This window comes from Carex rostrata, chromosome 16 (assembly GCF_964058835.1).
Source record: "Carex rostrata chromosome 16, lpCarRost1.2, whole genome shotgun sequence".
NCBI lineage: Eukaryota > Viridiplantae > Streptophyta > Magnoliopsida > Poales > Cyperaceae > Carex > Carex rostrata.
In genome coordinates this window covers 8,292,140-8,313,113 of record NC_135933.1, presented here as the reverse complement: position 1 = coordinate 8,313,113, position 20,974 = coordinate 8,292,140, and the positions used below count along the sequence as shown (strand labels likewise).

The window sequence follows — 20,974 nt, the reverse complement described above, 5'->3', positions numbered from 1 at the left end:
TGGCAGACTCCAGGAAGATATGATGCGACCCTCACTCATGCCTTGCGACCCAGATGATGCGACCCTCACTCATGCCTGCGACCTAGATGATGCGACCCTCATTCCAGTCTTGAAGACCAGTTGATGTGAGTCGCATCCTCCTTGAGGCGAGTTGCATCACGTGTTGCCGCCCAATTCAAATTCAACCCGATAAGCCCCAAGTCAGATCCGTTGCATATATAAGCCGGTTCTATGCCAGAATTTGGGAGCTTTTTCCCCCTTTACATTCCAGATCACTTAGAGAGCAGAGATCAAGAGAGAAGAAAGAGATTTGAGCTTGCTTGAAGAAGAAGAGAAGAGAAGATTGCAAGATTCTCTCCAATCCACCTTGGATCTTCGAGCTTCATCATGATCTGCCTATTCTCCCTCTCTTTTATGCTTTCTTTTACCATGCTTGAGTAGATCTTTAGTTCCTAGGGTTAGGATGTAGTCTCTAAACTTTGTTTTTGAGTTGCATGTTGTTTTGATCTAAGTTTGAACTTGTGTGATTCTTTGTTTGAGTATTCATTTGATTGCTTGATTTTGAATGCTTGATTGATTCTTGATTGTCTACTGTTAGATGTCTATAGCATCTCTTCTAGTAATTTGACCTTGATGTTTCTTGCAAATGTGATTGAGTATTTGAAGTAGATCTAAGATCAATAGTAGCCGAGAGGTGAACTTTCCATTATCGAAAGGTTGTGGATGCTTCTAGCAAACCAGACAATCAATTTAGGTCAGATACCCGTAGGTGAGAGTTATAGGTTGAAGCCTCGCACAAGAAATCAACTTAGATACGAACACATGTCAGCTCTGCTCGAGGACCATGCGACCCTCATCAGAAATTATGCGAGTCGCATCAAACGGGTCGCATCAGAAATGATGCGAGTCGGATGATAGGTCCAGAGAGGGCAAAGTTTGGGATTAAACCTGAAACCCTGGGAGCGCCTTTTATCCTTGTTCAAAACCAAAACCTTTAATTGCTTTCATTTACTGTTAATTGAATTGTCACTTGAAATTAGGAAATATAAACAAACCAAACCCAACTTTTCACACTTCTAGTACCTAACTCAGACTAGCTAGAATTTAGAGTCGAATTATACCGTCCATGAGGATCGATACCTTATTATGCTATACGGATAGGATTGTGCACTTGCAATCTTAGACGAGAGTAGATTCAAGGTTTAAACTGGTACAACTAGCTGTACCTGAAACTTTGTAGCATACTTTTGTAAGCGAACAAGATCCGTGCCTAGCAAAGGGACGGTCCGATTCGGTACGGATCCGATTCACGGGTTGACCGGTTCGGTCCTGGACTGGGCGGGTTTTATCACAAAATAGTTATAGCCTTGTAGGGAACACGTCGTACCATTTGTAGTCATTTTTAAAATTTTTTTTTATGCCCATGGGCTTTTCATCAATTTTTTTTTCTTAATCCGATGGATGGTGAATTTACCGATTTTTTTTAATATCCATCAAAAAATAAAAAAATACACAAATATCCAGGTTTGGATAGTTTTAAAAATAACAAAAAAACCTGGCTATTTGTGTAAATTTTAATTTTTTTTATGGATATTAAAAACAAATCGGGTGAATTTACGAGCCAACGATTCCAAGCATGCAATTAGTGTTTTTCTCTATCACCTCTGTATATATATTTTTTTTGTTTTGAGGAAATCGCACCTCTATACTTAAAACTTGATCGGCCAATTTTATTAATATCCTAAAAAAAAGAAAATTTTTAAAAATGCCCTTGTGTGCCATTTTTTTTTTATTTTTGTCCCGACTGCCTGGGCTTCGGGCGGCCCAAAAAATCCAGTGGAGTGCCCCAGGGACGGGCGGCCCACTACCCAGCTTATTGTATTTTTTTAAATTTTCTTTTTAATTATTTGATGTTAACCGAATCTACTTACCGTCATGCTCCAATCAGATGTTGATCACCGTAATATTTTAATCGTCATCTTGCTCCACGACCGGATCCGCTTTTTCGACCGCCACCGCACTCCGTCAACGACCGGATCTACTCACCGTCGCGCTTCAATCGAGATGTTAATCACCCTAACGCTATCACGCTCTACAACTGGATCCGCTTCTTCGACCACCGTCGCGCTCCGACGACAACCAAATCTACTCACCGTTGCGTTCCTATGGAGATATGAACTCTACACTTTGAGCTCTGACGATACTGCACCTCCGACTCCACTCGGCTCCAGTTCCTCTCCACTCAAGAAGGTAGAACTGGAAGATAAAAGAGATGTTGTATCAAGAAAGAAGACTACAAGAAGTAGTGGAGTTGAATGAAGAGAGAGCAAGATTAAGGTGAGGCGGTTGTCAAACCCATAGTGACAAATGAATTATTCGGGTTCGGTTCGGCGAGATTAAAAATTCGTGATTCGGGTATAATTCGGGTATAATTCGGGAATGATTCGGAATTATCCGGACCAGAAATCTCAGTCTTGCAAGGGAGCAAAAAAAATAAAAAACCAAAAAAATAATTGTTCTTGGAAAAATTCAGGAAAAATTCGTGAATAATTCGTAAAATTCAGGAAAAGTTCGTAAAATTCGGGAATTATTCGGGTTTAATTCGGTCAAAGTTCGGTCAACCGAATAATTCGGTGTTCGGTTCGGCATCACCCCAAAAAAGAATTAAACGGGTATAATTCGGATATAATTCGGTCCCTTGTCACTATGGTCAAACCCTACATCCCCTTATTTCGCCAAAAGAATCGCCTTATTTCCTATTGAATCATCTTATTGATATCTGATGAAAACGAAAGTATGGATTGGATTGTCAATATTGGCAACCGTAAATAATAATTTATAATTTTGATCCAACTCGTGGAATATGATGTATAATTTACGCATATGATGAAATTTGATAGAACAAGACCAACATACCAGATTACAAAAAATGATCCTAATTTTTTATTATTTTTAAAATTCTTTTAATTTTATTAATTTGAATAATTACGTTGTCAAAACTGTTACTTATATCATGACCTATATTTTTATTCCGTTGATCTTTACGTGAATGTTGATTAACCCATCTTTTTTCTCATCGAACTATAACATGTCACAACATAATTATATATATACAATCAACTTAAGGTTAATTTAATAAGCAAAGGACTGGGATCAAGGAACAATAAATAATTTAGTAATTTTTGTCATGAATGATTTATGCGATCAGCGATCGGAATTAAGGAGGTTTAACATGTTATACTTTTCTTTTTCTTTTTTATATAAGAGTGGGCAATTCTCACTGTTTTTTTTAATTGAAAATCATTAGTGTTTGGGGACTGGTACCAAACCACGAATTCACATCCTCTCCAATACCTGATAAAGGATCTTTTACAATTACTAGATTTGGAACTTTTTTTTTTTTTTTAAATTGGCACTAATCTCAAAGCCCAATAATACTGCCCCCTATGGTGACCCGAATCCCAAACCAGTTGAGATTTAATCTCAAACCGTAAAGTGAGGGTAATTCTCTGCAATACCTGAGAGGATACGGACTCACCAAACCACTAGTACCACTTTTCTTAAAAAAATCGATCTAAGCTATTAGGTCATATAAACAGTTTCCTAAAGCTTTGCCAATTACTTAACAAACACACATAAGAAAGAACTCAACAGAATACAACTAACAAAGTATAAATCAACTACTGACAAGATGAGAAATTAAAAAAAAAACATAAAAGTCTTTCATCTTCTAAGATATTTGTCAATCTTGATCTATAGCTCATTTTGGCCTCTTCCATCTAAAAGAGGCAGAACCTCTTCCTTTTGAATAACCACTTCTAAACCCTTCTGTATCATTATATACTACAAGAATGAGACACTTTTCGCAAGAATAAAAAAGTGACTTTTTGCGACGGACTACTCTCATTGTTCAGCTTTTTCTTTTTGCGACGGACGACCGTCGTAAATGTATTTTTTCTCTCGCAAAAAGTGTCTACTTTGTTGTAGTTATATCAAAGTTAACAGGAAGAGTTGAAACATCACTATATAATATTAAAGAAAGTGTAAGTTTAGAGCCATTATTTTTAGAATTAATTCAAAAATTTATCGGTGACATAATTTAAATCCCCACACTTCGTGTTGTAGTTTGAATTTTTGTACTGTTTAATTTTTCATCATCAAGTAATACTTAAATTATATGAAAGTTGATAGTAACCTGTCTCAATTTGCATCCATAAAAATTAAGCGCGAAATTTGTGTGAGCACATTAAAATTTTATCAACCAATATAGATAGATGGTGACATGCATGCCGATAGGGGTGCAAACGGGTCGGATATTATTCGTCCGTATCTAAATCTATATATGGAAATTACATATGTAGATACGGATATATGATATTCGAATATTACTATATTAGTGTGAATACAGATACAGATATAGATATGATTTTAATTAGTGTTGTAAAAAACGTTTGTTTAAACCGATTTATCGTTGGCGGTGACAAAACCGTCACAGATTTTCATGACAAAACCGTCACAGATTCTCCTGCGAGTTCTCATTGTTTCTCGCCGCACTGTTCGTAAGAATAAATATGTAGATTTCGTTGGTGAGTTTTAGAAACCTACTCATGCATGGCTGCCCATGAAATCAATAAAGGGGAAAAAGGTTTTAAGGCGTTACATGACAAGCAAAATTTTAGCTCATGCAAAATAATTAAATATATAATTAAAGAGTCTAAGACACAAACTTCTTCCTTGGCTCCTTTTGTTGGATCTCTAAATGCATGTGTTTAAAAACAGATTTATTTCAAATCAAAGATTGAGGGTTTTAGAGTGATTTGAGCTGGTAATTTCTTGTCTTGTTATTGACCTACTATCCTAAAAGGGAATTTTCTTGTTTGTCATTTTGTTGTCTTTCTATGCATTTATTTAAGTGTACTTCCCTCAAGAACAAGTACAAGTTTATGTTCCTTGATATTTTGTTTTTTTCTTATTGTTTCAGCATCATAGTAAGAAAATGGTTTCTTATTTGCAGGGGAATACCATCTGGATCTGATAGTTGGTTATGGTGCTGTACCAGTGATCGTACCTAGAATAGCTGGTATTCATACCCTCCTCGACTCCTTTGAGCCGATCCATGGCGTACTATTATGCGAAGGAGAGGATATCGATCCCTCCCATTACTCCCTCAATCCTGAGTTCTCGAGCCTCTCTGATCAGGAGGAGTTGAATGAGATCCGCAAAATGCACACAAGCGACACTGCAATTGACTGAGAGAAAGATTCCATTGAACTCCGTCTCGCTTGTTGTTGCCTTCAGCGCAACATTCCTTACCTTGGTATTGTTTTCTTTTTCACTGTTTTGTTTTGCACTTTTTTTTTCGGGCCCATTTCATCAAAATCTCCATACTTGGAAGATACTATCTAGTTTGCATTAACAATGTACTTAAATTTTTTATATAAAAAAAATATATTATGGTATTACATATGGAACTAGTGGGTCGTGTCCGATAACCATCGGACCTGCTCTGAAATGTCTGATTCACTTCATGATTTGTGCTCGTTTAATCCACACAAATATTCAAGTGTCATGCACAAATCATGAAGCGAATCAAACGGTTCCAAACAGACATTGGACGATTTGGGTCGGATGCCCATTGAACGTGCCTCACATATATAGCTGCATATTAAACAAAGTATATCAATTATAGCTAGAAAGAATGTTCCGGTGACAAAAGGTTATTAAATTATTAAATATTAATACAAACAATTCAGGTGGAATGCCTAACTTCAGCAAATGTTGTTTACTTGTTCTAAAAATCTAATTTGATCTCCCGTACAGGTATATGTCGTGGATCACAAGTTCTAAATGTCGCATGTGGAGGCACTCTGTACCAAGAGATAGAGAGGGGGACCGGCAATAGTCCCTTAAAGCACATGGACTACGACAACAATGACAGACACAGGCATCCAGTGACTGTGCTCAGGGACACACCTCTTCATGCATGGTTCAAGGACTCACTTGATGAGCAAGAAAACATGGAACTGATGGTGAACAGTTACCATCACCAGGGAGTGAAGCAATTGGCTGAAAGGTTTGTGCCGATGGCATTTGCTCCGGATGGTTTGATCGAGGGATTTTACTATCCCGACGCATATAATCCTGATGAGGGGAAGTTTATCATGGGGTTGCAGTTCCACCCCGAGCTGATGAGGAAGAACGGCTCTGAGGAGTTTGATTATCCTGGATGCCCATCGGCTTATCAGGTTTACATGATATTGTACGTCCATTTAAAATCTTAAATTGCATCTTCAAATATGAAATATTAACTTTTGAAAAAAGATTGTCTAAATTTATTTTTTATAAATGATCATGACTCGGATGAATCTTTTTTGATTGAATGAGACAATCATATAATATAATTCCGGTAATAATTGATATTTAAATTTGAAATGTTTATTATAGGAGTTTGTGAAGGCGGTAATTGCGTACGAAAATAAAATTAACAATATCATGGGAAATCCACACGGCGCACCAAAGCTGAACCAAGAGATGGAGAAGAAAAGGAGGTTAATCGTTCGAAGCTTTTCCATTGCAAAGATTATGTATAATTCCCGAACCACTAGCCCTTTGCTTAAAGAGGAAGATCTTGATGCAGGGGCTGAGTTTCTCGAGGTCAGCAGTTAATTAATTAGTGCCTCTAAAGTCAGTATAAGAAATAGAATAGCAAATAATAGTGTAAGTGAATTTAATTGTTGTTTTTTCCTTCTGATTATTTTATTTTTATTTCAGTCAAACACTGCAATGAACTTGCAACAGGAGAAGAGGCTGAAGCAGATGGGTGCTACTGAGAGGAACGCATCATCGTACCTTCAGAGGTTGAAGATGAACGAGGAAAGGGAAATGGTAGCTAGGGGTATTATGGGAAAGATGTGGCCTGAGCAGTTGTCTGAGCTGCTTTCGTTCTACCATATTATGGGAAAGATATGCTCTGAAGTTTTAGACAAGAAGCTCAGTTCTTTCTGAAACTATCATTTAAGGTTGGGATGGAGATATCGTCTTCTCTTTAATCTCTTGTATAGATGAGATCATGAGAAGCCTTTTTTTTTTTTTTTTTTTTCTCTTTTGTTATTTTGCTATTTACTGTTTTTGTGTGGTTGTGTTAGTCTCCAGTAATCAAATTAGTATGTTTTCTTTAATTTTTCTTTTTGTATCAGAGTATGATATTCTCAAGTCATTTCTTCAGAAAAGAAATCACACGAGGTTAACAAGAGACTTTATTACAATTAGTTCATGTTAACCTATTGTCAGTTCGTAGATGCTCTCTAGATAGCGTCTCCATTTTCCTTCTGCTTTTACTCTTAAAGCATTTGGAATCTTTGTAGAATATCTTATTTTTCTGGTAAATGCCTCTTCTAAACTTAGCCACAGGAAGTGATGTTAAAAAAAGTGATGGATAACAGGGGCACTGTTATCATGTATTTTTAAATTATACAATATTTTGCACTGTATTCATGTATTTTCGCTTCTTTTGGCTTGATACACAAAATCCACAATACAAGAAAACTCAGTGAAGATGCAGAGTACAAAGGGTACAACAGAGTTAATTCAGAGCTGATATTATTACAGGTTATCAAGCATTACATAATGCAAAATATTGTTATCATGCTCGATGCATACATACATGTCCGATACTGCACAGGACATGACATAATTATCAGTTTTTAGGAGGACATTACAAAACGCGCCGTACTCCTAAGAAATAAAACAAAGAAAAATAGATAAACCAAACACCTGCTCCTCAATATTCATAAACTGACATCTAAAAATATCCAGTTTCATATTTACTATTATTCCCTCACAACATCGAGTGACACTGAGAATCAATCTTTGATCTAGTGGCAAATGCATTAATGCCCTCCGTGTGGGAGGCCGCAAGTTCGAAACACAGATAGAAGAATTCATTGTAGATATTAAATAGTTGGATGATTTGACCTCCAACCTTTACTCAAAAAACATCAAGTGACACAATAATTGATGGAAACAACTTTTTTCAAGAATATATCAAATACTTAAAAGGCATGATGGATTTTCTATAAGTACATTTTTTTAAGATAGAACAATACTTTTAAAATTAAATAAGAAAATAATTAAGAAAAAAAATAGTGATACGTTAAGAACTAATTTACTCTTTTTTATTTAGTCCCTTCTATGTTATACACCAAACGGATGGATAGAGAACCAGTTATTGGTCTTTATTTTTCGGATGAGTGAGCCTACTATGCATATATTGATTGGTCGTATGAATTAATATATTTATTTCTGAAGTTCAAAACATCAATCTGAACCTTAATTTGATCTCAATATGAAAATGTACTAGCTGAATAAATTTTACATTTGTTTCAAAATCTTCACTATTTTTTAAATAGATAGAAAATCACTACTTGTAAATGGTTTAAAATCTTTAGATCAAGTGATTTTCTACTTATCGCATGAGTAGATACCGTTTCAGGTACTTCACGGGGTGAGATTACTTAAATTAGAGTAAGAATGAAGGATTACCAGTGTGTTTAAGTTTTATAGGTACCGTTTCAGGTCCTTCATCTACCAGTGTGTTTAAGTTTTATAGCCCTAATTATTAGATTACCAAAATTAATTAGAGTAAGAATGCTGCTGCCTAGGACTACTAGCTAATACCCAGAGCAATCCAATAGTCTGCAAAAATATAATTATCAAAAAATGGATAATGTATTTACATGCAGTTTATTTCTAATTGTAAAGAATAATGTATCCTGAAAAAATAATGTAAGGACCATCCCACAAGCAATTTCATGGAGCATGGTCAGTATTTGTGTTCTGTGCAGAAATCATCAGGAAACTGTTACTCACATGTTCAATGAATGCCACTACTCAAAGGCCTTCTATCGGACAATTAATCGAAGAACTGCCACAGAGGCACGATACGGTACCAATCACTGCAATAACAGGGCGACAGCTTACAGAGAAGCAAAGGGCAACACTGCTAATAGCAATGTTCTTGCTGTGGAGGGAACGCTGTAACAGAAATAAAAACAAAGCAGCCCTTGATCCAAGACAGATTGATTTGGGTAAATAGCAAAAAAGGGTGTTACACGACATTTTATTTTCATTTGGATTAATTTCAGATGGTTTTTAATATTGATGTAACTGACATTTTCTCGATCAATATGCAATGCTTAGTGTCCTCTTCCTATAAAAAAAAAGGGAAAAGATTTATTTCCCCCGGTCGTTATCCCCCATTCATCCCCCGTGGTCCCTCAATAACTGTCAGACTTAAATTGTAGTTAAATGATCTAACTTTCTCCATTTGTCATCTCTCTCCTTCCTCTCCATTTTTTATGCCTTCTCCTTTTTCTCTCTGTTGACCTTGAGGGACTTGGAACTGAGATTCCGACTGGAAAGTGAAAAGAGTCTTGATGCGTGGGAAGAGAGACTATGGCATCGGGAAGTGAGAAGAGATGAAGCAGCTGCTTGCTTGGGGATGGGACACGTGGAGTGAAACATTTTTTTTTTTGAGAAATGGAGGTGAAGCTTACAGCGTTTTGAAGACCAATTGGCCATTCATTGAGTTATTTAAATATTGAAATTAAAGGCTCAATTTGTTGGTTTCTCGATTAGAGACCAAACCAAATTGGTGTTATTTTCATATCGATCGCTCATCGATCAAGCGATATAAATATTTTAAAGGTTTAGCTTTATCAACCTTCGAATCGACAACGAAATAAGTTCGTTCGCCATGGCTAGATAAGAAGGCGAGTGAGATAAGATGAAGCAGGTGGTGTATTTGAAATGTTTCAGTGTGAGATAAAATATTGTAGGATACTAGAAGAATTTTAGTATTGTCCTCGTAAAACCTCAAAATATTTTAGAGGTCTATTAAATTAAAGAAAGCCTAAATTCTTTAGAAATAAATCTGTTGTTATTGAATCTGTTATTCTGATCATAGTGACAAATGAATTATTCGGGTTCGGTGAGGTGAGGTCAAAAATCGTGATTTGGGAATAATTCGGGTATAATTCGAGAATGAATCGAAATTATTCGGACTAGAGATATTAGTCGCGTAAGGGAGAAGAAAAAAAAAAAAATGTCCTCGGAAAAATTCGGGAAAATTTCGTAAAATTCGAAATTTTTTTGTAAAATTCGTGAATTATTCAGGTTTGATTCAGTTATAAGTATAAATACTTACATTACGAGATATGAATACTTACAATACTTGATATTAATACTTTCAAACGTCATCTAGTGCCAGAAGCAAAAAAATAGAGAATATGTTAGATACAAACACTTGATACATGAACTATTCACACTTGCATGACAATGTATGAATACTTGCAATACTTGATATTAATACTTTCAGACATCATCCAGTGTCATGTGAATTTTTTTGATATAATTTGTTAGATACAAACACTTGATACATGAACTATTCACACTTGTATGATGATGTATAAATACTTGCAATACTTTATGTTAATACTTTCATATACCATCCAATGACATATGAAAAAAACAAAATAGAATTTGTTAGATACATATACTTGATACATGAACTATTTACACTTACATGAGGATGTATGAATACTTGCATACTTTATATTATTACTTTGAAACGTCATCTAATGCCAAAAGAAGAAAAAAAAAAACCATTGATAAAATATTTTAGATAAAACGCTTAATACATAAACTATTAACATTTGCATAACAAGGTATGAATACTTGTAATATTTGAAATTAATACTTTCATATATCATCACATGTCATATGAAAATAAAAATAAAAATTTCATAGATTCTATTAGTTACTAACACTTGATATATGAACTATTTACACTTGCATGACGATGTATAAATACTTGCACTACTTAATATTAATATTTTCAAATGTCATCCTGTGTCATATGAATTTTTTTTGATAAAATATGTTAGATACAAACATTTCAGACATGAATAATATATACATGCATTACGAGATATGAATACTTGAACGACGAGGTATGAAAACTTGCTCGATAAGATATGAATACTTACACGACAAGGTATTCACGATGATGTATGAATACTTGCATGACGAGGTATGAATATTTGCACGACGGACAACCCGAAAGTACGTCATCATGGATCTCATTTGAAAGATAAAATTACGTAAAAGACTTCCATGGTTTTATATTTGCAAATTTTCCTCACAGATCGTCAGAAATATTGACGAGATTGAACGGAGAAAAAAAACCAACTCTAAAAACGTGTAAAAGATGTGTGTGTGATATGTTCAATTTTTTTTTTCAAAATACTTGGTATCTTAGGTATGAATACTTGATATATTATATATTAACACTTGCGCACATAGGTATCCATATTTGCACGCGTCAGTTATAAAATCTATCAAATATTAGGTGGCCCCCCAAGTAATTAATGAAGTTCAGTTAGTTAACGGTCCCCACAAGTAGTTATTGACTGGGAGATGAATGGAGGAAATTGACTGGGGAATAGTTAGTCGATCCCAAAAAAAAAAGATTCTACTGGTACGCCAGCTTTTCTTACAAAAATATCATTTCCATGCTTTATAAAAATTTGAAATTAAAGACAATATGTATCTAATTAAAAAAATACGTTTATGAAACGATTTTTAGACTCTAAGGGCCTGTTCGGATGCTTGGGTTTAAAACGGGATGGGATTTGATGGGGATGTGAACTCACTTTTAAAAAGGTGGAAACCCACGGGTATGAGTATGCATAGGATTAATTATGAGAATGTATTAAATTGAGTGTTCGGTTGTACCGTGGGATTAGTTATGGGAAATTCTATTTTTCTTTCTAAAATATTTGATATTATATAATTTTCTTTATTAATAGATTATCAATAATGTAATTTAATAAATATATTAAAGACATCAGCTTTAGCTTCTGCTAGTGCAATTGAAGACATCAGCAATGTTTATATCATAAATTCATCTCCATTATGCATCTGGATGCAACAATCTTTGGGACTATTGCTCTTAGCACATGTAAAATTGCATTTTTATTTGAATAACGAATTTATGACAAGAAAAATCTGCAAAATTACATATTGGTACCCTATCTTTCTAAAAATCATAGAATGCTTAAAGTTCAATGACTTGTTTTCATTTTTGCATATTAACTGAAGAAGTAGCTTCTACTGACTTGATTTCAAGTACTTAAGATCAGTGATAGAACCCCTTTGATCCACACAAACAAATCAAAATATAGATCATCCCTTTTACATTCAAATTCAAGTTCAACTGGTAAACACATAGCACTATCAACCTACATCCTTTCTTTACCACATACATCTATTTCCAAAATGAACAATTCTGTTCCCAAAATATAACATCCATTCTTTACCACTACTATTTCCAAAATATGACATCCATCCTAAATAAATACCAATATTTCCAAAATAACACATAACTAACCTTACTAATTGGACATTTCTACTTCATTTCTATTTTAAAACAAAACTAAGAACAAAATCAGTCCCTTTACCCAATGTCATTTTATTTCTGAAGTTATATTTAAACCAATACGCTGTTCAGGTATTGAGATTAATAATAAAGATATCTGAAATTAATTTAATTACAGAGGCACAACTGAGCTGGTACAGGTGTGTTGGCTAGAGGTTAATGGATCGTACAGTCTGAAATCATTGAATCAAAACACTGACCACGCATTACAGTTTATACTGAAACTGAATCCAAATGCATTACGGTGGAATGAGAACCCAATTTACATCATGACGAAGATTGGTAAAAATGGGAAGTCAAATTGGACGAGTGTAAATCTCAGCCAGAATAGTTACAGAGTAACTTTCTTGGCACCGAATGATCAAAATGCCTTGAAATTCAAGTTCAAAAATGGGGATGAGGAACTAAAATTTGGACTTTATGAGGTCTGGAGCGGAAGGTGGAAGGGTGGACTGGTAATAGACGAAGTCGGCATTTCCGTTTGTTAGGTCTCAAGCAGTAGGGTTAATGATAGATGAAATAAATGAATATTTCTACCTTCTCCAGTCATGATCGAAGAAAAATCAATGCTAGCAACTCTCCCTATTGAGTTTCTTGCACATCCGCTTCTTTATGCTCCGCTCCCGCTCTCGCTCGACTTTCCCGCGCACAATTTGTTTTCCCGCGAAACTGAGATTGAGAAAAAGCGGTCCAGTAAAGAGAAATAGTCACAGGCAGCGCGCGATTTGGGAAAATGAAAATTTGGTCAGACTCAATTTTTGTTTTCCCACCAATTTACATTGCTTGGGGAAAATTATGGGAAGAAGAGAAGGAACGTTTTGGAAAGAAACCAAGTATCAGAACAGGTCTAGGATTTAGAAAGGAAATTACAGTGGAACCCATCAATTCCCGTTTTAAACTCGAGCATCCGAACAGGTCCTAATTGTTTTCAATTGTCTAATTTTTTTTTTCAAGTGCTTATTATTATCTAACAATTAATATAGAGTTATATCTCTCCTCCTTATTATCCTTATTAAGGAGTTTAATGTCTAGATCCTGCAAGGGTCCTGATTTACTGCTCTCTTTTCGGAATGATGCTCAGCCGTCGAATTTTCAGATCGCACATAGATGAATTTTCCAAATTATGAACTTCAACACTTAAGTATGCACTGGTCGCGCCGCATATGATCCCAGTGCCCGTAGACCGCGCGCCGCATCCGTAGAACGCACTTCTGAACCACGGACGGCACCTGCGGATTGAGCCTGTGCACCGCCACCCTTTTTCTTTTTTTCTGCTGAAAGCAGGATTCAAACCCAGTTGGGTTCTGTTGGTGCCAAAATTCTTACCATTACACTAGAGTTCACATATGTTATATTGTAGATAAATATAATATTTAACTATTTTTCTCTAAAAATTTGATTTAAATTATCTCTCCTCCTTATTAAGGAGCTTAATGATTTCTACTACATAATTTGCTCCCGTTGCTGTGCACAGACATGATTACTAGTTCCAAATTACAAAATCTATATAGTACACACCAGCTACATGGGTCCAAAAATATCAGTATATTTTAAAAAAAATTGTTTTGAGAGAGGCATATCTTATATTTCTTTTGAAAATAAAGGATAACTAAAAAGAAAAATGTTAGAATTTCATTGACCGTGACATTTGTTGTCAGTCTCAACGTCAAAATACATCTGACAGTTAGAATTTGATCTACTTGGACTGTGGTCCAGTGTATGGTTGATGAAGTCAGAATCTGGCCGTTAAATTAAAACCTTTAAATTGGATTATTTACAAGTCTAGAATTCAGACCAAGAATTTTATATATTCCATCTTATTAGTTTGTTCAAAAGTTATACATTAAATCATCACCTGAAAATTCTACAGGAATATATTTTAAAGGTGATGATAAATTACTTAGCAGCAATGTTTTAAAATGCGGCCGCATGGGCCGCATATGCGTATGCGGTCGGCAACCATGTTCAGAATGCCCATACGGTTTTGACCATGCGGCCGCATATGCGGTTATGCAGAATAAAAAAACGCATATGTGGATTAAAAATGCGGCCATGCGGACTGAAATATGTGGCAATGCAGTCCTTCCATGCAGTTTTGATAATTTGATTGTATTTTAATAAAAATATATGTGAAAAAAGTAAAAAAAAACTATTGTTGGTTATGTCATTATGTGAAAATAAATTCAAATATATGAATATATATATATATATACACACGTGAATTTTTATTTTAAAATCCGCATATGCGTCTGCATACCGCATATGTGGTATGCAGTGGTCTTCCGCATGCATGAACAAAACCGCATTTTAAAACACTGCTTAGCAGCATCAGTACCCTCAGTAATACTTTTCTTCTCCAGAGACTTTTTTACTGTTACATTTTCTTTTTAAATGCTAGAAAATGGAAATTAGACAATATTAGAAGTTTTACTGAGTATTATTATAAAATGTTATAAACATAGTTTTAAATGTTTTGATATTAGCGCTGAAAATAGAAGTTAAACAATATTAGAAGATTTTTTTGTTAAACTACTTGAGAGACACGCTCGAATATAATAGCTCGGGGTAGTGTTTGGTAAACGGGCCGGGCCGGGCGGTCCGGGCAAAACCCGGGCACGGGCACGGGTAGCCACGGTCACGGGCGTCACGGGCACACGGGCACAACGGGCCGGGCATCACGGGTTTTTTTTTCAAAAATCCTGCCCTGCCCGTTTAATACCCGTGCCCGTCACGGGTTCGGGGGCAGGACGGTCCGGGTACGGGGGGCCGGGCGGTCCGGTCCGGTCCGGGTCCGGACCATTTTTTTTTTTTTTTTTTTTCTGTTTCTGTTTTTTTTCGCTGTTTTTTTCTGTTCTGTTTTTTTTTCTGTTTCTGTTCAGTTTTTTTGTTTTTTGTTTTGTTTTTTTTTTTCTGTTTTTTCTGTTTTTTTTTTTCTTTGAAAATCAATCAATTATAAATCCAAATTCATACCTATTAAAATTCATTTGACATAGTAATTATATTTGTTAAAGATAGGTTATAATCTATTTTTATAACCTATAAAAATTCTAATTTATTTGTTCACTCTCCATTTGAAATATAAGTAATTATATTTGTTTTTGAACTCAATAATTTTTGTTATAATTAACACATTTTAATTGCTTATGTAATTATATCTTTCCTATAAAAATAAATAATACATATATACAAGACAAAATAAGAAAATCAAAAGATAAAAATTTCATTTGTTGTGAATTAAAGTCATAAATACTCAATTTTGAAAGTAAAAAATTAATTGAGATAAATGAAGGAAAAATAACATTGAAATAAAGGAAATTACAACTAGCAACTGATAGCTCGCGTTTGAAAATAAAAATAATACAACGTTGAGATAATCCTAATCGGAATCAGAGTTCCACTGCTTCTTTCGTTTTCTCTTTTGCCTGCTTCGCTTAGACTTGTCTAAGGCGCATGGTGGGCATATAAAATGCTTGAACCTTATATCCTCCCTTGTGCGTGTCGGGTAGGCGCTAATGCAGGAAGGGTGGAAACCTTGCAAATATTCCGCGCAACAGAACATCTCGCTCCTCTTCCCATATTGGTGACAGGGATTGCAAAAATCCACCGGTTCTTTGTTTGTACGTTGTTGGGACTTTTCATGAAGGTTCTCGGGATTTTCTTCTTTCATAAGTTCCTCGAGATCTCTTGAGCGGAAGTAGGGGAGGGCTCGTGTACGAGATTCCGCTGAGGGCTCTGCAATCGGGCTGAGAGCTCGCGTATGAGATTCCGCTGTGTTGGCACTCATTCTTAATAGAATAAATCTAACCTATTTAAAACAAATCAAATTACTTCACATATTCAAAAAAATAAATCTAACATCTTTTATTAACCTATTAAAAATACATCCGAATTTCAAAAATAAAATCTAACCTATTCAAAACAAATCAAATTACTTCATATATTAAAAAAAAAATCTAACATCTTTTATTAACCTATTAAAAATAAATCCGAATTTCAAAAATAAAATCTAACCTATTCAAAACAAATCAAATTACTTCACATATTCAAAAAAATAAATCTAACATCTTTTATTAACCTATTAAAAATAAATCCGAATTTCAAAAATAAAATCTAACCTATTCAAAACAAGTCTAATTACTTCACATATTCAACAAAATAAATCTAACATCTTTTATTAACCTATTAAAAAAAAATCCGAATTTCAAAAATAAAATCTAACATCACATATTCAAAACAAATATAATTACTACACATCTAACAAATCTAATATAAACTAAATAAATCTAACAAATCTAACATAAAATAAATCTTATAAATCTAATTACTTAACAAATTTAATAAATCTAACATTCAATAAATATAACAAATCTAATTACTTAACATTCAATAAATCTAACATAAACTAAATCTAACATTCAATTTAAATTCCTTTGTAAATACTCTTTTTATTATCAAGGAATTGACAGTCTCGAGCTGTCCTTCAAAAAAAAAACATTCAATTTAAATTCTAAATTTTTTCTACAAAAATAAATCTAACATTCAATATTTCAATCTAACAAAATTTAATCTAGCAAAATTTAATCTAACAAAATGTAATCTAACAAAAATTAATGTTGCCTTTTTAATTTCGTGGGAAAATCTTCGAGAATACCTTCGTAATTCCCTTTCCGTTTGCGTGTTTGTGTTTGCGTATTTGTTAAATTAACAACTATTTTTTTTTAACAATAAAATTAAAATTGGAGAATAATAAAAATATTGAGATTGAGAGAATGAGAGATGAAAATATTGAGAGAGATGTGAAAATTTGTAAGGAATGGGTGTATATTTATAGAATTTTGTTTGGAGGGATTAAAATTTGAATTAAAAAAAAAAAAAAAACTGAAAAAAAAAAATGGGTAGGGGTCCGGGTAGAAAGTGGGGATGTGGGGCATGGGGGGAATGGGGGGGGAGAATTTGATTTCAAATTTCGAATTTTAGACCCAAAAAAAAAAAAAAAAAAAAAAAAAATTTTGCCACGGGCTCACGGGCACGGGCATGGGCACGGGCTCACGGGCACGGGCATGGGCACGGGCGCACGGTCTCACGGGCACGGGCGTCACGGGTACGGGTTACGGGTACGGGGGTCCGGGTTCTCACGGGCATTTTTCCAAAAAACCGGGTCCGGCCCGTTTAATACCCGTGCCCGTGTGCCCGTGTACCCGTGCATACCCGTGGCACGGGCACGGTCCGGTCCGGGCACGGGCACGGGCGGACCGGTCCGGGTTGGGTCCCCGGGGGCATTTACCAAACACTAGCTCGGGGTACCAGAACATTTATCTTTCTTTTCAAATGCTAGAAATGAAAAAAATCGGTTTATTAAATACGGTGCCTCGGTGTTATGTGCCAACTGTTACTCTTACAAGGTACAACTCATTTAACAATTGGTATCGCCACATAGGATCCGAGTCTTTGTTAGAAAGGGACGTGTGGAAGTGCTTTAGTGGGCCCATCATTTTGTGTGGACACACATAAAAGTCTTCACATAATTATGGGGGACACGTCGTGCCATTTGTAGTCATTTATTTATTTTTTCCTTAATTTGATGGATGGTGAATTTACAAGCCGACGACTCCAAGTCTGCAATTAATTAATGATTTTCTCCCTCATCTCTATACTTTATTTGAAAATGGGAAAGATACAGAAAACAAATATTTAAAAGGTAGAGCGAGATTTTTCCCAATAATCCCATCCAGTTTCCTTTTTCTCTTTCAAAAAAGTTGTACATTTATCTTTCTTTTCCCCTTTTTTAGCAAATTAGAATTTAGGGACACGTATGCTTTAGAATACGGTATAAAAGAGAATGACTGTAAATTTTATAATTAAATTTTCAAACTTTCGTCTAATTAGAAATATAAAATTAAGATATAAAATTAAGATATAATTTTATCGTTTAATGAACCTAGATTATACTACTATCTTAATTTTCATTTTTATCTCTGACTTGGAGTTATATCTACATGATTCTACTTTACTTCACAGGTTTTTAATATTTTTTTTCCAAACAGACATTCTCATATACTATTTTTATATCCTATCATAATGCACACTGAGGTCCTGTTCGGCCGCATTACTATTCCCGTGAGAAAAAAAAATTCAGTTCAAATTTTCACTTTCTCTATGCCCACATCCATTCTCATTGGCGCGCCGAACATGGCCAGAATGTGTGAGGCAGTGACCAATCACGTCACGTGTACCGCTAGCAAGTGGCAAGTGTTATAAGGACATGTAGATATTGTGAGATTTGGATTTCTGAAATTAGATAGAATTTAAGATTATTTGTAGAAAATTATCCCCAAAAATGTTATCATATATGATTTTTTTTTTCACCAACTCTTCGCATGAATAGATTAACTAAACAGGTATTCATTAACAATTTAGTGTAATACTCACATTACATTCAGAATTTACAAAATTTACGAAATTTTATATTTTATACTTACATATCATTTATTTTCCGAAATTATCATTTTTTATTTGTTTTAAATAAAATCAATATTTTAATATAATATATATTTTTAAAAAAGTGGACGAATCCTCTTCTCCACTCCTCTGCTCACACTCAATAACTCTAACAGTTGTTACAGTTCTCCACTTTGCTCATCAAAAGAAATCATATCACTCGAGGAATGATGGAGCGTAAAATATGTAGCATCCATATGCATAATAATGAAAATGAATTTCTTTTGGAGCAAAAGCCGTATAAAGACAACGAAAAAAAAAATTGGAAATAAAGTTATGGCAAAGAAAAATGAAGTTAATAAGCAAAGCTGAATGAAAACTAGCATTTGGTCTAGTGACAAAGACGCATGATCTCTATGTAAAAGGTCATGAGTTCGAAATCCATATGGAAAAAATCATTTGTTGTAATAACAAGGGTATTAAAAAGTTGAGTAGCTTGGCCTCCAATTTTTACTCAAAATAAGTAAAGCTAGAATGGCAAGGGTAGTTCACATGGTCCTCCGCGGGCTGCTGGGTAGGACAATAGCGGCAGATTGTTTGTGCTGACCGGCGAGGCACCGAAAGAAGCAGTGTTTCAATCCGGTTGTAAGAGCAGAATTATTATATGTTTTGCTTTAAGTCCCGAATAAATTCAAAAATATATTCAAAGAAATTTTGACCATCAGTCAGAATGGTTTGTGGATTCCGAACAACTATGATGACTTAACACTAACAAGATTGCAATTATAATCCAAGAAGTAATAAGTACTTGGCCATGAATTTGTAAACCTCTCTTTTTGCACATGAAGTTCATTTTTAAAGTTTAAGCCAAATCAGTAAAAAAAAAGCTTCAAGCTTGCTGGATGCGTTTGTCCAAAATTGAACGAAGTCTTGATTATTTGTAATTTTTAAAATTATATTCATATGATGCAAAAAGAGAAAAAAGAAGACTAAAATGGTAAACTTGTTAATTTGATTTTTAAAATAATTAAATAAATTAAAAGGAGATAGAAAAAATAATATTAAGTTTTGATGGAATATTGAATATTATGATATTTTCATAAAAAAAATTTTTTTGGCCATTTTGAAAGTTAAATGGACACACTAAAAATTCTCCCTTTTATCTAATACTTCCTTTAAACTAGGGCAACTTATGTATCGTAATTTTTATGCTGCTGTATTGAAAGAAAATATCGTGCAAAATCAGCATCATTTAGGGGTGTCAATGGGTACGATACGGGTAGAGTGGAATCATTTTTACATACATATCCACTAAGAATTGATCTTATCCGTACCCTACTCATACCTGTTAAGAATTTTTCTTACCCTACCCTATCCATATCCGTTAAAATTAGCGGGTAACGAAATGGTAGTGGACGAATAATGAATAATATAAATATAATAATATTATTAATTTTTCAAATAAACCATCAAAATTTATCATGTCATACATATGCAATCACAATTACTAATATAAAATATAAATATAAGTATGCAATTAATTCTAAGTAATAGTTTTTTATTAAGAAAAAAAAAACCAAAATCACAAACTAACAAATTCAATTCCTTAACTAAATAATAAAACATTCAAATAAAAAAGTAAAATGTTTAGCATAATATTCTTCTTATGATCTAATTTATTTTATATAATTACCTGTTACCCAACGGGTACGAAATAATCTTTACTCGTATCCATACATGTTTATTTAAAAAAAAAAAATCTTTACCCATACTTATACTCAATAAGTTAACAAAAAAAAAATCTTATCCATACCCGTCTTATCAAATACGATACGAGTAGGGTAAACGGGTGTCATTGACACCCTTAACATCATTGCTAGTTTGCTACACACACCGCATTTTAAAACTTTCAATGTATATTTTGAGGATGAACGAGCAAAGTCTTACAGTTGGAAACTTTTGGGGTTAAACAAGCAAAAGTCCAACGCTCAAAGCTCAACGACTTCTCCGAGTTCAATCTAGTCAGATTCTCTATGCAAA

General features: G+C 34.2%; 1 pseudogene across 1 annotated transcript; it reads left to right on the top strand.

Moving 5' to 3' along the window:
* Positions 1-844: 844 nt before the first annotated feature.
* On the top strand, positions 845-7,185 carry LOC144567610 (putative glutamine amidotransferase GAT1_2.1; annotated as a pseudogene). The gene is made up of 6 exons (XR_013515460.1): positions 845-871; positions 4,520-4,586; positions 5,015-5,317; positions 5,821-6,245; positions 6,445-6,654; positions 6,772-7,185. The product of XR_013515460.1 is annotated as a putative glutamine amidotransferase GAT1_2.1 (transcript).
* The last annotated feature ends 13,789 nt before the right edge of the window (positions 7,186-20,974 follow it).